Source organism: Eleutherodactylus coqui, chromosome 11, assembly GCF_035609145.1.
Source record: "Eleutherodactylus coqui strain aEleCoq1 chromosome 11, aEleCoq1.hap1, whole genome shotgun sequence".
NCBI lineage: Eukaryota > Metazoa > Chordata > Amphibia > Anura > Eleutherodactylidae > Eleutherodactylus > Eleutherodactylus coqui.
The window spans coordinates 143,191,259-143,209,565 of NC_089847.1; the positions used below are offsets into that span (position 1 = coordinate 143,191,259).

General features: G+C 42.3%; 1 protein-coding gene across 1 annotated transcript in view; it reads left to right on the forward strand.

Annotated features, from left to right (window-relative positions):
- The window catches only part of KCNC1 (potassium voltage-gated channel subfamily C member 1), a 155,435-nt gene that overhangs the window by 133,581 nt on the left and 3,547 nt on the right, over positions 1-18,307 (forward strand). The window lies entirely within an intron of this gene.

Genomic DNA, 18,307 nt, shown 5'->3' on the forward strand with positions numbered 1-18,307 from the left:
TTTATATATGTTACAGGAGGAGAGAAGGGAGAGGAGGACATGATGGAAACCTTTATATATGTTACAGGAGGAGAGAAGGGAGAGGAGGACATGATGGAGACCTTTATATATATTAGAGGAGGAGAGAGTGGAGAGGAGGACATAATGGAAACCTTTATATATGTTATAGGAGGAGAGAAGGTAGAGGGGGACCTGATGGAAACTATTATATATGTTACAGGAGGGGAGTGAAGGGAGAGGAGGACATGATGGAAACCTTTATATACGTTACAGGAGGAGAGAAGGGAGAGGACGACATCATGGAGACCTTTATATACGTTACTGGAAGAGAGAAGGGAGAGGAGGACATGATGGAGACATTTATATATATAACTGGAGTAGAGAAGGGAAAGAATGGGACATGATGGAAACCTTTATATATGTAATAGCACTTAAGATGGGAGAGGAGGACATGATCAAAACCTTTATATATAATACAGGAGGAGAGAAGGGAGAGGAGGACATGATGGAAACCTTTATATATTTCACAGGAGGAGCGAATGGAGAGGGGGGCATGATGGAATCCTTTGTATTTAATGCAGGAGAATAAAAGGGAGAGGAGGACATAATGGAAACCTTTATATATGTTACAGGAGGAGGGAAGGGAGAGGAGGACATAATGGAAACTATTATATATGTTACAGGGGGAGAGAAGAGAGAGGAGGACATAATGGAAACTATTATATATGTTACAGGATGAGAGAAGGGAGAGGAGGACATGATGGAAACCTTTATATATGTTACAGGATGAGAGAAGGGAGAGGAGGACATGATGGAAACCCTTATATATGTTACAGGAGGAGAGAAGGGAGAGGAGGACATGATGGAAACTTTTATATATGTAATAGGAGGAGAGAAGGGAGAGGAGGACATGATGGAAACCTTTATATATGTTACAGGATGAGAGAAAGGAGAGGAGGACATGATGGAAACCTTTATATATGTTACAGGAGGAGAGAAGGGAGAGGAGGGCATAATGGAAACTATTTTATATGTTACAGGAGGGGAGAGAAGGGAGAGGAAGACATGATGGAAACTTTTATATATGTTATAGGAGGAGAGAAGGTGGAGGAGGACATGATGGAAACCTCTATATATGTTACAGGAGAAGAGAAGGTAGCGTAGGACATAATGGAAACTATTATATATGTTACAGAAGGGGAGAGAAGGGAGAGGAGGACATGATGGAAACCTTTATATATGTTACAGGAGGAGAGAAGGGAGAGGAGGACATAATGGAAACCTTTATATATGTTACAGGAGGAGAGAAGGGAGAGGAGGACATGATGGAAACCTTTATATATGTTACAGGAGGAGAGAGGGGGACATGATGGAAACCTTTATATATGTTACAGGAGGAAAGAAGGTAGAGGAGGACATAATGGAAACTATTATATATGTTACAGGAGGGGAGAGAAGGGAGAGGAGGACATGATGGAAACCTTTATATATGTTACAGGAGGAGAGAAGGGAGAGGGGGACATGATGGAAACCTTTATATATGTTACAGGAGGGGAGAGAAGGCAGAGGAGGACATGATGGAAACCTTTATATATATTATTGGGGGAGAGAAGGGAGAGGAGGACATGATGGAAACCTTTATATATGTTACAGGAGGAGAGAAGGGAGAGGAGGACATGATGGAAACCTTTATATATGTTACAGGAGGAGAGGAGGGAGTAGAGGACATGATGGAAACCTTTATATATGTTAGAGGAGGAGAGAAGGGAGAGGAGGACATGATGGAAACCTTTATATATGTTACAGGAGGAGAGAAGGGAGAGGAGGACATGATGGAAACCTTTCTATATGTTACAGGAGGAGAGAAGGTAGAGGGGGACATTATGGAAACTATTATATATGTTACAGGAGGGAGAGAAGGGAGAGGAGGACATGATGGAAACCTTTATATATGTTACAGGAGGAGAGAAGGGAGAGGACGACATCATGGAGACCTTTTATATACGTTACTGGAAGAGAGAAGGGAGAGGGGGACATGATGGAAAGCTTTATATATGTTACAGGAGGAAAGAAGGGAGAGGGGGACATGATGGAAACCTTTATATATGTTACAGCAGTTGAGATGGGAGAGGAGGACATGATCAAAACCTTTATATATAATATAGGAGGAGAGAAGGGAGAGGAGGACATGATGGAAACCTTTATATATGTCACAGGAGGAGCGAACAGAGAGGGGGGCATGATGGAATCGTTTGTATTTAATGCAGGAGAATAAAAGGAAGAGGAGGACATGATGGATTCCTTTATATATGTTACAGGAGGAGGGAAGGGAGAGGAGGACATAATGGAAACTATTATATATGTTACAGGAGGGGAGAGAAGGGAGAGGAGGACATGATGGAAACCTTTATATATGTTACAGGAGGAGAGAAGGGAGAGGGGGACATGATGGAAACCTCTATATATGTTACAGGGGGGGGGGGAGAAGGGAGAGGGGGACATGATGGAAACTATTATATATGTTACAGGAGGAGAGAAGGGAGAGGGGGACATGAAGGGAACACTTTATATATGTTACAGGAGGCGAGAAGGGAGAGGAGGACATGATGGAAACCTTTATATATGTTAAAGGAGGAGAGAAGGTAGAGGAGGACATAATGGAAACCTATCTATATGTTACAGGAGGAGAGAAGAGAGAGGAGGACATGATGGAAACCTTTATATATGTTACAGGAGGGGAGAGAAGGGAGAGGAGGACATGATGGAAACCTTTATATATATTACTGGGGGAGAGAAGGGAGAGGGGGACATGACGGAAACCTTTATATATGTTACAGGAGGAGAGAAGGGAGAGGAGGACATGATGGAAACCTTTATATATGTTACAGGAGGAGAGAAGGTAGAGGGGGATATGATGGAAACTATTATATATGTTACAGGAGGGGAGAGAAGGGAGAGGAGGACATGATGGAAACCTTTATATAAATTACTGGGCTAGAGAAGGGAGAGAAGGGAGAGGAGGACATGATGGAAACCTTTATATATGTTACAGGAGGAGAGAAGGGCGAGGACGACATCATGGAGACCTTTATATATGTTACAGAAGTAGAGAAGGGAGAGGGGGACATCATGGAGACCTTTATATATGTTACAGGAGGAGGGAAGGGAGAGGAGGACATAATGGAAACTATTATATATGTTACAGGAGGGGAGAGAAGGGAGAGGAGGACATGATGGAAACCTTTGTATATGTTACAGGAGGAGAGAAGGTAGAGGAGGACATAATGGAAACTATTATATATGTTACAGGAGGGGAGAGAAGGGAGAGGAGGACATGATGGAAACTGTAATATATGTTACAGGAGGAGAGGAGGGAGAAGAGGACATGATGGAAACCTTTATATATGTTATAGGAGGAGAGAAGGGAGAGGAGGACATGATGGAAACCTTTATATATGTTACAGAAGTAGAGAAGGGAGAGGGGGACATGATGGAAACCTTTGTATATGTTACAGGAGGAGAGAAGGTAGAGGAGGACATAATGGAAACTATTATATATGTTACAGGAGGGGAGAGAAGGGAGAGGAGGACATGATGGAAACTGTAATATATGTTACAGGAGGAGAGGAGGGAGAAGAGGACATGATGGAAACCTTTATATATGTTATAGGAGGAGAGAAGGGAGAGGAGGACATGATGGAAACCTTTATATATGTTACAGAAGTAGAGAAGGGAGAGGGGGACATGATGGAAACCTTTGTATATGTTACAGGAGGAGAGAAGGTAGAGGATGACATAATGGAAACTATTATGTATGTTACAGGAGGGGAGAGAAGGGAGAGGAGGACATGATGGAAACTGTAATTAATGTTACAGGAGGAGGGAAGGGAGAGGAGGACATAATGGAAACTATTATATATGTTACAGGTTAGCAAGAGAAAAAGGAAAAATTCCTCAGCGCTCACACCAATATGTGCATGTAAATATAAATGAAGAAAGGGTTGAACTTACTCGATGGAGGCGCCTATAGCCCAGGCGCCTCCCAGTCCAGGATTCGCTTATCGCACGGAGGTGACAGCCAGCAGCAGCGGAGGTATTTTCACAGCTTTTATTATATATCATATATGCAGTAGATATACACAACGCGTTTCGGCCTGGAGGCCTTTTTCAAGTGTACAGATTACTTTAAACATTGCAATTATATAAGGGTTACCTGGGAGGTGTTGTGTACTGTGGCGAATCCCGTTTGTATGAGGGGGAGGATCGAGGGGGTGGTCATGGGAGGAGAAAGCGCCAAATTTGGTGCGATACTCCTCCCTGGGGATCCCTTGTGACGTCAATGTCTCATGTGTACCTGCATCACTGCGGGCGCACCGTTTGGTTGGAGTAAAACGACCTCAATGGGAGTGGCCACCAACATGTACCCACCCACCTATCGGATGTGCGATCACATATATACAAAGTGTGTGTATCGGAGGAGAGGGTCGGAGGAATGAACTTTGGAAGGGAAAAGCACCAAATTTGATGTGATGCTCCTCCCTGGAAATCCCTAATGACATCACTGTCACGTGTGTGCCCGCATAGCTTCGGGCACACCGTTGGTGGAGTAGAGCGACCTCAATGGGAGTGGCTACCAGCTGGTGCCCACCCACCTGTCAAGAATGTGTTCCCATGATGTGATCACGTGTTCCGGGTAATCCCGGATGACGTATGGGTCACATGTGGAGCTCGCATCGTATAGAATGCACTAAGTGTGCATATCGGGTGTCTACAGAGGAAACTGGTGCACCTGCAACTGTCTTCTAATATACAACAGTTTAACCTACCGACTAGTGGGAGATCTTCCATCTGGATACAGCAATCCATCGGGGTATGTTTAACTCATGGACAGTCCATCTTTGTCCTTGTCATTGTTATAGGGGGCTTTTTAAAAAATAATAAAAACTAATTGATATCTTGATGGTGTAGTGCACTGTGTATCGGATGTCAAATTCATATGTTGCATATATAAAAACATACCTCATAATGAGTGAATATTTATAAGGGAGTTACAGTGTATTAAATAACTATATGTATATTATATTATCATCATGGTATGTATGGTTACATTCTTGTTTTTTTCAAAGGAACATAAAAAATTTTTTTTACTCATTAGTGTAGTAACTGTTAATAATACATAACATATTATAAATACACACCTTCAAGAAATTAAAATTAGATCATATACTAATACGATTAAAAAGGGGACCATATGTCCTGTTTAAAAAATTTTTTTGTATATATATATATAGAAATTAGAATAATATGGAATAAATGTTAATAAATATAAAATTTTGGGCTATTTATATCAAATTAATTTAATGCATGATCATATTAAAATTTCTCCAAAGTCTCATATGTTACAGGAGGGGAGAGAAGGGAGAGGAGGACATGATGGAAACCTTTGTATATGTTACAGGAGGAGAGAAGGTAGAGGAGGACATAATGGAAACTATTATATATGTTACAGGAGGAGAGAAGGGAGAGGAGGACATGATGGAAACCTTTATATATGTTATAGGAGGAGAGAAGGGAGAAGAGGACATGATGGAAACCTTTATATATGTTATAGGAGGAGAGAAGGGAGAGGAGGACATGATGGAAACCTTTATATATGTTACAGAAGTAGAGAAGGGAGAGGGGGACATGATGGAAACCTTTGTATATGTTACAGGAGGAGAGAAGGTAGAGGATGACATAATGGAAACCTTTATATATGTTATAGGAGGAGAGAAGGGAGAGGAGGACATGATGGAAACCTTTATATATGTTACAGGAGGAGAGAGGGGAGAGGAGGACATGATGGAAACCTTTATATATGTTACAGGAGGAGAGAAGGGAGAGGAGGACATGATGGAAACCTTTGTATATGTTACAGGAGGAGAGAAGGTAGAGGAGGACATAATGGAAACTATTATATATGTTACAGGAGGAGAGAAGGGAGAGGAGGACATGATGGAAACCTTTATATATGTTATAGGAGGAGAGAAGGGAGAAGAGGACATGATGGAAACCTTTATATATGTTATAGGAGGAGAGAAGGGAGAGGAGGACATGATGGAAACCTTTATATATGTTACAGGAGGAGAGAGGGGAGAGGAGGACATGATGGAAACCTTTATATATGTTACAGGAGGAGAGAAGGGAGAGGAGGACATGATGGAAACCTTTATATATATATTACAGAAGGAGGGAGTGGAGAGGAGGACATGATGGAAACCTTTATATATGTTATAGGAGGAGAGAAGGTAGAGGGGGATATTATGGAAACTATTATATATGTTACAGGAGGGGAGAGAAGGGAGAGGAGGACATGATGGAAACCTTTATATAAATTACTGGGGGAGAGAAGGGAGAGAAGGGAGAGGAGGACATGATGGAAACCTTTATATACGTTACAGGAGGAGAGAAGGGAGAGGACGACATCATGGAGACCTTTATATATGTTACTGGAAGAGAGAAGGGAGAGGAGGACATCATGGAAACCTTTATATATGTTACAGAAGTAGAGAAGGGAGAGGAGGACATGATGGAAACCTTTATATATGTTATAGGAGGAGAGAAGGTAGAGGGGGATATTATGGAAACTATTATATATGTTACAGGAGGGGAGAGAAGGGAGAGGAGGACATGATGGAAACCTTTATATAAATTACTGGGGGAGAGAAGGGAGAGAAGGGAGAGGAGGACATGATGGAAACCTTTATATACGTTACAGGAGGAGAGAAGGGAGAGGACGACATCATGGAGACCTTTATATATGTTACTGGAAGAGAGAAGGGAGAGGAGGACATCATGGAAACCTTTATATATGTTACAGAAGTAGAGAAGGGAGAGGGTAAGATGAAGCCTCCCAGCTTCTAACGCTCACCTTCTCCTTTGTACTATAACAATTCCCCGACTTCCCTACTTATAGAGATGTCAACACTTTCAACCTCCTCCACCTCTGCTCTGCCTCCTACTTTTAGACCACAACCCCCTCTCATTCTCCATTAGGCACCATAACATCTCCCCAGACCCTCCCATCTATTGCACCTCCAGGAACGTCTAGACCGTCTGTACCCAACAGTTCCCCAAGACCCTATGGTCCTCCTTATCCCCATCTCTCTCCTCTGATGCCCCAACCTGGCTGCCGTACATTACCCTAAATAAAGTGGCATCCCTTGTGACCAGAGCCTTCAACCGCCGACCACGACAACCCTGGCTAACACCCCAAACGTGTTTCATCCTGCAGTGCTCCAGATGTGCCAAACGGCTGTGGCGTAAATCCAAACTGCCCCTCTGACTTTCTCCTTCTCAAATGCATGCTAAAAACCTATAACCTCGCCCTCCATGATCCCAAACAAGTCTATTTCACCTCCCTCGTTTCCTCATTATCCCACAACCTCAAACAACCCTTTGACACCTTTCACTCCTTTCTTAACCCCAAAAAACAGGTCTGCAGATTTGGCCTCAAATATCACCTATATGCTGATGACACCCAGCTATTCACCTTCTCCCGTGACATCTCTGCACCTTTCCTCCAAAACATATCTGACTGTCTGTCCGCTGTTTGTAACACTATGTCTTCCCTCTGTCTCAAACTTAACCTCTGAAAACCTGAATTTCTCATTTTTCCCCCCTATGCCAGCTGACCTTTCCCCAACATCTCCATATGAGTAACCGGCACCACCATGCCCGCTGCCTCAGGGTCATACTGGACTCAGACCTTTCCTTCACTGCCCACATCCAATCACTGGGCCGAACATGCCACCTGCACCTCAGGAACATTGCAAAATTCTGGGTGTTCCTGACCACGGACACGCTAAAGACACCCAATGTCGCCCTCATCCATTACCGACTCGACTACTGCAACTCACTGCTTACTGGATTTGCCCACAACAGACTCTTCCCTCTCCAATCCATAATAAGTGCAGCAGCTAGACTCATCTTCCTATCCAGCAGCTTCTCAGATGCCTGTGCACTATGCCAGCCGCTGCATCGGCTGCCCATACACTACCTAACTCAATTTAAACTCCTCACCCTCACCCACTGTCCCTGGCCCCGCACCACCGTACATCACCTCCTTCCTGTCCGTACACCAGCCAGCCCGCTTGCCCCGCTCTGCCAACACTGTCGGAGTGGACATCTCCCTAATATGAACCTCACATGCTCGCCCCCAGGATTTCACGAGAGCAGCACCGGCCCTATGGAATACTCTACCCCAAGACATCCGGACAATCCCTAATACACAGAACTTCACAGATGCCATAAAGACTCACCTCTTCAAAGAAGCATACCAACTCTCCTGATTTAGTCCCCACCCTCAAATGACGCCCATCATGTTTATTTCCTGCCTGCACACCTCACCAACCTGTCCCTATTGAGCCCCCCCGTGCACTTAAATGTGCTGCAGAATAGGTTGGTGCTATATAAATAAAGATTATTATTATTATTATTATAGAAACCTTTATACATATTACAGGAGGAGAGAAGGGAGAGGAGGACATGATGGAAACCTTTATATATGTTACAGGGGGAGAGGGGGACATGATGGAAACCTTTATATATGTTACAGGAGGAGAGAAGGGAGGGGGGACATGATGGAAACCTTTATATATGTTACAGGAGAGAAGGGAGAGAAGGGAGAGGAGGACATGATGGAAACCTTTATATATGTTACAGGAGGAGAGAAGGGAGGGGGGACATGATGGAAACCTTTCTATATGTTACAGGAGGGGAGAAGGGAGAGGGGGACATGATGGAAACCTTTATATATGTTACAGGAGGAGAGAAGGGAGAGGAGGACATGATGGAAACCTTTATATATATTACAGGAGGAGAGAAGGGAGAGGAGAACATGATGGAAACCTTTATATATGTTACAGGAGGAGAGAAGGGAGAGGAGGACATGATGGAAACCTTTATATATTACAGGAGGAGAGAAGGGAGAGGGGGGCATGATGGAAACCTTTATATATGTTACAGGAGGAGAGAAGGGAGAGGAGGACATGATGGAAACCTTTATATATTACAGGAGGAGAGAAGGGAGAGGAGGACATGATGGAAACCTTTATATATATTACAGGGGGAGAGAAGGGAGAGGAGGACATGATGGAAACCTTTATATATTACAGGAGGAGAGAAGGGAGAGGAGGACATGATGGAAACCTTTATATATGTTACAGGAGGAGAGAAGGGAGAGGAGGACATGATGGAAACCTTTATATATTACAGGAGGAGAGAAGGGAGAGGAGGACATGATGGAAACCTTTATATATATTACAGGGGGAGAGAAGGGAGAGGAGGACATGATGGAAACCTTTATATATGTTACAGGAGGAGAGAAGGGAGAGGAGGACATGATGGAAACCTTTATATATGTTACAGGAGGAGAGAAGGGAGAGGAGGACATGATGGAAACCTTTTTATATGTTACAGGAGGAGAGAAGAGAGGGGGGACATGATGGAAACCTTTATATATGTTACAGGAGGAGAGAAGGGAGAGGAGGACATGATGGAAACCTTTATATATGTTATAGGAGGAGAGAAGGGAGAGGTGGACATGATGGAAACCTTTATATATGTTACAGGAGGAGAGAAGGGAAAGTAGAGACATGATAGGTAAGTAATGTATGTACAGAGTAGCTCCACCAGCAGAAAAGTGATTGTGGCTCTGGATTCAAATAAGGGAGATTGATTAATACCTCCACAGCGCCACCTATTGGAAGGCAGAATTCCTTTAAGCAAAAATTAGACTCATTACACAAGCCTTGTAGTAATGACTGGAAACTAAATGTAAAGCCAGACTCCCTGCACTGACATCTGTTTCAGGGTATTTGCCCTTCATCAGTGTACAGTAGAAGCCTGGCTTTTCAAGTGAGACGACTGGGATGGGGGTCAGAAGTGCTGTCTTTTCTCCTTAGAGAGAGCACCTTGATGTTGAGTGAAAAGACTCCAAAGGCCATTCATGCACCTCTGGATAATATGCAAATAAGGGAGATGGAATAATACCTCAACAGTGACACCTATTGGAAGGCAGCCTTCCTTCAAGCCAAAGTTAGACTAAAGAGTCCAACTTTGGCTTGAAGGAATGCTGCCTTCCAATAGGTGGCACTTTGGAGGTTTTATTCCATCTCCCTTATTTGCATATTACCCAGAGGGGCATGAATGACCTTTTGAGTCTCCTCACTCACCGTTTAGATGCCCTTCTTAAGGAGAAAAGATAGCGTTTCCGACCCCTGGCTCTGGATTGTAATACAGGATGCAATGCGTGATCAGTCCAGTTATTTATACATGTAGGTAAGTTCTGCACTTTTGTTTGTAGACTATATCTATATGTAAACTTTACTTTACCTTGTTATGTTCTACCGTTATACTAAAGAAAAAGGGGATCTGGTAATGTTATACTGAATAATGAATGGATTCGACAGCTTCACATCTATTCTCCGATTTTATATTTTAAAGAACCATTTCAGCTAAAATAAAATATTCGCTCGGAGCTTTAAGGCTGGAGCTGTTGTTATGCTCAAGAACCGGGACGAATAGCTGTAAGGCTAACCCAGATAGGGGAATGCTGCAGAACACTGTGGGAGGCCACAGGAAAAAGAAAAAAAATGAATGGCACAATGAATACATTAAAAAAAAAACCTAACCATAAGTATACAGTATGTTGTTTCACTGTTAACTGCAATTTGTCCAATATCTATCTATCTATCTCCTATCTATCTATCTATCTCCATCTCCTATCTATCTATCTCCTATCTATCTATCTCCTATCTATCTCCTATCTATCTATCTATCTATCTATCTATCTCATATCTATCTATCTATCTCCTATCTATCTCCTATCTATCTAACTCCTATCTATCTAACTCCTATCTATCTAACTCCTATCTATCTATCTCCTATCTATCTCCTACCTATCTATCTATCTCCTATCTATCTCCTATCTATCTATCTATCTATCTCCTATCTATCTATCTCCTATCTATCTATCTCTCTCCTATCTATCTATCTATCAATTATCTATCTCCTATCTATCTATCTATCTATCTATCTCCTATCTATCTATCTCCTATCTATCTATCTCCTATCTATCTATCTATCTATCTATCAATTATCTATCTCCTATCTATCTATCAATTATCTATCTCCTATCTATCTATCTATCTATCTATCTCCTATCAATTATCTATCTCCTATCTATCTATCTCCTATCTATCTCCTATCTATCTATCTCCTATCTATCTCCTATCTATCTATCTCCTATCTATCTATCTCCTATCTATCTCCTATCTATCTCCTATCTATCTATCTCCTATCTATCTATCTCCTATCTATCTCCTATCTAACTCCTATCTATCTAACTCCTATCTATCTATCTCCTATCTATCTCCTACCTATCTATCTATCTCCTATCTATCTCCTATCTATCTATCTATCTATCTCCTATCTATCTATCTCCTATCTATCTATCTCTCTCCTATCTATCTATCTATCAATTATCTATCTCCTATCTATCTATCTATCTATCTATCTCCTATCTATCTATCTCCTATCTATCTATCTCCTATCTATCTATCTATCTATCTATCTATCTATCAATTATCTATCTCCTATCTATCTATCAATTATCTATCTCCTATCTATCTATCTATCTATCTATCTATCTCCTATCAATTATCTATCTCCTATCTATCTATCTCCTATCTATCTCCTATCTATCTATCTCCTATCTATCTCCTATCTATCTCCTATCTATCTATCTCCTATCTATCTATCTCCTATCTATCTCCTATCTATCTCCTATCTATCTCCTATCTATCTATCTCCTATCTATCTATCTCCTATCTATCTATCTCCTATCTATCTCCTATCTATCTATCTCCTATCTATCTCCTATCTATCTATCTCCTATCTATCTCCTATCTATCTATCTCCTATCTATCTCCTATCTATCTATCTCCTATCTATCTCCTATCTATCTATCTCCTATCTATCTATCTCCTATCTATCTCCTATCTATCTATCTCCTATCTATCTATCTCCTATCTATCTATCTCCTATCTATCTATCTCCTATCTATCTCCTATCTATCTATCTCCTATCTATCTATCTCCTATCTATCTATCTCCTATCTATCTATCTCCTATCTATCTATCTCCTATCTATCTATCTCCTATCTATCTCCTATCTATCTCCTATCTATCTATCTCCTATCTATCTATCTCCTATCTATCTATCTCCTATCTATCTATCTCCTATCTATCTCCTATCTATCTCCTATCTATCTATCTTCTATCTATCTATCTCCTATCTATCTCCTATCTATCTATCTATCTATCTCCTATCTATCTATCTATCTCCTATCTATCTATCTATCTATCTAGCTATCTCATATCTATCTATCTCCTATCTATCTATCTATCTATCTATCTCCTGTCTATCTATCTCCTATCTATCTATCTCCTATCTATCTATCTCTTATTTGAACTTTTTCAGTCGTCATGAGAGTCTAATAACAATATAGTTTGAATTTCAGCTTAACTCCCAGCGTAGAACCTGTTAAGGTATTGGACAGGAGTGATGAAGTGAATGTTTTTTCGTGAGTGACCAATATGGGCCATGTTCATACCTAATGGATTCTCTGTAGGTAAAGCCCCGTTTTACACGCAAATATAATCACTTAAACGGCAGAACGACTGAATGAACTGCCAACATTTTGCATAAACAGATGCAGTTAATGGCTTTAATCATCTGTATTTTTCTCCACAAGTTGTTTGCTCAGCTGGGCATGTGTTTGGGTGATTGCTATTGTATAAACACTTCACTCAGCTGAGCAAACATCTGGCTAGTACATTGCATTGTTCTCCTCTTGGCTGAGTATAAGACTGAATAAATTGCATTTAAATGGTACGTATTTGTTCAGTCTCTCAGCTTCTGAACGATGGATTTTATGTGGGCTATAAATCCATCGCAAACGAAACATGACTGCCTGCAATTACATGTAACAATTATCGCTCACTTTCAGCTGCTTGAATGAATTTTGATTAACAATTGTTGCATGTAAAGGGGCCTTAAATCCGCTATGGATTTCTCAAAAGAGCCACGGAAGTTATCTAGAAACTGAAACTCAAATTATTTCTGCAGATAAGCTCTATTGTAATTCAAAGCAGTGTCCCATAAGGCCACTTTTCTCAATATAGGGAGCCCAGTGCTCTAAATAAAGTGCCCCTGTTACAGATTTTGCATGGGTGCCCAGAAGCTTCAAGTTACGCTTCTGATTCAAAGGATGCAGTCCGCAATTGTACCATGCAGAGCGCACTACCATTAGGAATATGCTGTGGATTGTATTAACTGCAGCATGTTCAATATTCTGCCCCGACTTCTTCCGGAGTATAAGATATCCCGATACCAACTATTGCTGGCAGAATGTCAGTGGATTCGAGGCTGAATCCTTATGGTGTGAACATGGCCTTAGTGCTGATCTGCTGCCATCACACTGAGCCGCCACCATCCAAGCATTAAACCTGCTCGTTACATTTCAGTCATTGGATAGTTTTGCATTGACAACTTCTAATCAACAGGAAAACAGAGCAGTAGACGAGAATTCCAGCAGGGAATCAAACACACAGACGTCTCGTGAACTCAGAGCTAAGAATAAGCGCGGCATGAATCAGCCGCCACACACTCCCCGTTACTAGAAACACTTCGCTCCTGCTGCCTTATTCTTTTGTGTTCTCTCAAGGAAAATCACAAATGTAATTTGCTTCCTTAACTGTGTGTAAATCTGTGAATATCATGTGGCAGACTGTGGCGCACTTCTTGGTGAGGACAGTATAAACAGCGACCGAGAAGGTATCAGTATCCACGTACGGTGGTGTTCACATAGACACGGCCCTAAGGGCTCTGACAGAGGAGTGGGTTTTGCAATAGTTTTTTTTTCACGCATGTATCTGTGTGTATTTGCGGTGACTGTAGATATGCTCAGCGTTTAGCACATACACGTGTGTGCAGATGTGCGTGTTTGTACATCTGCCATAGACCTTTATGGGGGTCTTTGGTGCACAAATACGCACAAAATAAAGCAGGTCCTACTTTATTGTGCCTGCGAAAACTGCGAGCACAAAAAAAAAGTGAGGGTGAACCTACTGAAATCGATGGCTTCTATTCTTGCATTTTGTCGGCAGGATTTTCCGGCATGCAAACATAAAGGAGCTAAGACACGCTTGTCTGTCAAAGTCCTGATACAAGTTATCACCCCTGCGAAAAAGTCACTTCTTTCCACCCTCAGTCTTTACTAATGTTTCATTTTTCTGAACTCTTCTGAAAGTTTCTTTGACCATTTCAAAGTGTCCTTCAAACGTAGTTTAGCGTAAAATAAAAGGTGCTTTATTGCAGCTGCCAATAAGGCCATTGTTTAAGGGTCTGGTCCCACAATGCGGGAGCCACATGTGGTCGAAACTCCGCTCATTCACTGGCCTCATGATCTTGCGCATAATGTCAGCAAAATGTGTCTGCGTTCGGTCATCACATCTAGAGGAACAGTTACTTTTGTGTATGAAGATCATGAATGCATGAACCTCTCTAAAATGACTTCTGTCAGGACCGTTGCTCTTATGTTCTAGATCTTCTCAGAATCTTCTCACACGAACACATTTGAACTGCCTATCACATGCAATCATTGCGTATATCACACACATAGAAGGAAATGCCGCATGTTCTATTTTACCACGTATTACGCGCATACAGCCTTATTGTTTTCTATGGGTGCATTTGGAACACAGTACATACGCAATCGCATTGCACATGTACAGCGTTTTTTACGTATGTTGCTAGGAAACATGAGGAAAAAAGTTTTTAAAGAAGAAGAAACCAGGAAGCCAGTGCAGGACAGCGTGCGTAAAATACATTGGTCAGAAACGCTATCTTTTCTCCTTAGGGAGAACACCTAGACGGTGAGTGAGGAGACTCAAATGGCCATGCACGCTCCTCTGGGTAATATGCAAATAAGGGAGATGGAATAAAACCTCCACAGCGCCACCTATTGAAAGGCAGCATTCCTTCAAGCCAAAGTCAAACTTTTTATACAAGTCTTGTAACAATAACTGGGAATAGATTGTTCATGCGCAGACATATGCGGGCAAAAACACAACAATACCCATGGATACGCAGTTCCCTACGCTGGTAAAATGCTGTGATTCTTCCACAGCGCATTACCATACGGTTGTGTGAGCCCACCCCTCAGTATGCTGGAAAGTGCGTATTTTCTGTCCAGTCAAGAATGCTCAGCTTTCCCACACAATTAACTATACCCAGTAAATAGCGCCTATTAGTCTGCATGCAGACTGAACCCCTTAGAAATGAAAGTAGCCGCTGGCAATGTGACATGAGTATGGAGATTAAAGACTGGCGCTCTGCTTCAAGGCGTCACAAAGATTGCATTGCAATAATAAAAGGCTAAATAGAAAAGTAGCATTTTGGAGAAGCTCTTTAAGGATAGTGTGGGGCTGCAGCCAAGTAAGGCCACCTGCACACAAACGGATTTGAACTGCGGAATCCACGATCGGCACCCATTGGAAGGCATTAATTTCTGCAGCTTCAAGCAGGTATGCGGATGCGAATTGCGATTTTTTTCAAGCAGAAAAAAAATAAATCGCTGAATGCTCTTTTTTTGTGCAGATTCCATGTGAACGGGTTCCATTGATCTCTATGGGAGTGAGCAAATCACAGTGCATCCACAATTACATTGTGGATGGGCACGCCTTTGTAGGTGGATAGTCCGCAGGTTGCTAGGAGACCACATAACACAATGAATAAAAGGAAGCAGGAATGCGGGGGGAGACAGTGCAGGAAGAACACCCCACTGTCTATCGCAACAGTCCGGTATTCGATACGGGAAGATTCATTGCTCTGCCAAGGCAAGAAAGCAGCACGCCGTCCTGAAGGCTATAAGCTCTTACTACAAGAATGTCATCTGGGCAATAACCCTTTGTATAGAACGGGGTTTTTAAGGGGGTTGGGCAACTTTCTGATGTATTCACTTGCTTGCGATCTTTTTACCGCGCAGACGATACACTGTGCATACATGTACACCTTTACGGAAAAATTATCACATCCGCGTTCAGCTGCAAAGAATTGCAATTCATTTTCGCGATGAATTGCTGCTCTTCCGGGGCAGAAATCTGCATGCAGAATCCGACTCATTCGTGTGCAGGCGGCCTAACTATCCACAAGTCTGCTAGCTCATATTACACTTACTAGAAGCAATGGGATGAAACTGAAAGTGAGGGGGATCAATGAGTGGAACAGGTTTCCATGGGAGGTGGTGAGTTCTCCTTCAATGGAAGTCTTCAAACAAAGGCTGGACAAATATCTGTCTGGGATGATTTAGTGCATCCTGCACTGAGCAGGGGGTTGGACCCGATGACCCTGGAGGTCCCTTATAACTCTGCCAGTCTGTGATTCTAGCGTACATCCACAGGAGCTTTTTTTTTTTTTCCTTCCAATTTTTGAACTTAGAAAGCAATCCGGAAATAGAACTAATTTAAAAGGGTACATGCAGATGGACCTTTTTTTAATTGGACTGAAAGTTAAAATTACAACATGTCCTATTCTTGTTCGATCTCGTTCACACTGCAAAGACTGCCAACTGCAATTAGTGCATATACTGCTGTAATCACAGGACTTTATTAACTTCCCTCTAGCAGATAAACAGACAGTCTGTAATTCCCTGTCTGGGAAAGATAATCTAATCTATTTATCTCATATATATCTATCCATTTATCTCATATCTGTCTATGATCTAGCTAACATCTATCTATTTCTATGTGACAATCTATGATCAATCTATCGATCTCACGCCTATCTATCTCATATCGATATTATTGTATCTTGACGCCACCAGGAATTCCTAGTGGAGTCAAGATTGACAGGGAGGGGGGGGGGGGTGACGCCCGGGGGAGGGTGACGCCCCCTGTAGCTGATTGGCTGGAGAGCGTCCTCGGCTGTAGGTCCTGGAACGCCAGTAAAGATTAGTAGAAAAGGCATACAGCGAGTGGCGCCGCTGCAGCCTTTCACCTCCAGCAGCAAGTGCCTTCCCCAGCGTCGGTCCAAAAGCCGGAACCCCCCTGACTGACGAAGCGCAGCGCGCCTTAGGCAGCATGGAAGGGCAAGGCAAGTTACAGTGCTTTTCCGGGAGCGGCCGTCGGAAGGGAGCAGACAGCCGCTGCCCGGCCCTACTGACTGTGCTTTGCGGGGAGCATCCGTGAGGGAGTAGTGATGCGGTCGCTGGAACGGAGCGAAGAGCCGGCATCCGGGCTGGAGGGGTAAGGCGGTGGCTGCCTATAGCCCCATTGCTGAAATGGCGAGTGGGACCGAGCACACTTGCTGCTGCGTGTGGATTTATTAATGGCTGCGGTGTAGTCTTACGATGAGGCTTACAATTCTGCTTTGCCTTACATTATGAGATATAATTGCTGACATATTAAACCAGTAACATGCCAGCATTAACAGGTAATAATGTACGGCAAAGCAGAATTGTAAGCCTGCAGCGCAGCCACTAATAAATCCACACTGTGCTGCTAGGACCTTCGTGCCTTGACCCAATCCGGAGCTAGGGGTGTAAGAGGGGCTTTCCTCCTGTCAAACCCCTAGCTTCCGGTGGCGTCAAGGTACAATAATACCTCTCATATCTATCTATCTATCTATCTATCTATCTAGGGAACCATTGAAAGTTTTTACCTTATTGCACGGGGTAAAAAGCGAGGTTTATCTATTTACCTCCAGCAACTCACGTCGCACCATGGGGTGCATATCTTGAGAGATTTTACACTGGCTAAAGGCTTTTTTACACAGATCAATTTTCATTCAGAAAATCATTCAGACAAGCAAAAATGAATGATAATCGTTCAGTGTAAATGAAGCGAACAAATGCAGAACGATAAATCCTTCGCTTTTAATTCATCATTCGTTTTCTTTATAAACATTGTCGTTGGCTCATTCACTTCTCGCTCAGTCACTCTCAGTTATATAGCGAATGTGAACGACTGAATGATTTCTCGTTTGAATGAGCCAACGATGTATTTGCCGGTATGAGCAGACTACTTGAGCGAGCGAATGAAATCTGAGATTGTTGGCTCGTTCCATCAAGAAATTGGCAGTTCTAGGCCTAACCCTAACCCAAGGCACGTGTTAAAGAAAGATTACAAATATATTTTAGTTCCTCTATTCTGATTATCTGAACTACATAAGAATATAAATTAAAGTTCTCCAAGAAGACAAAACA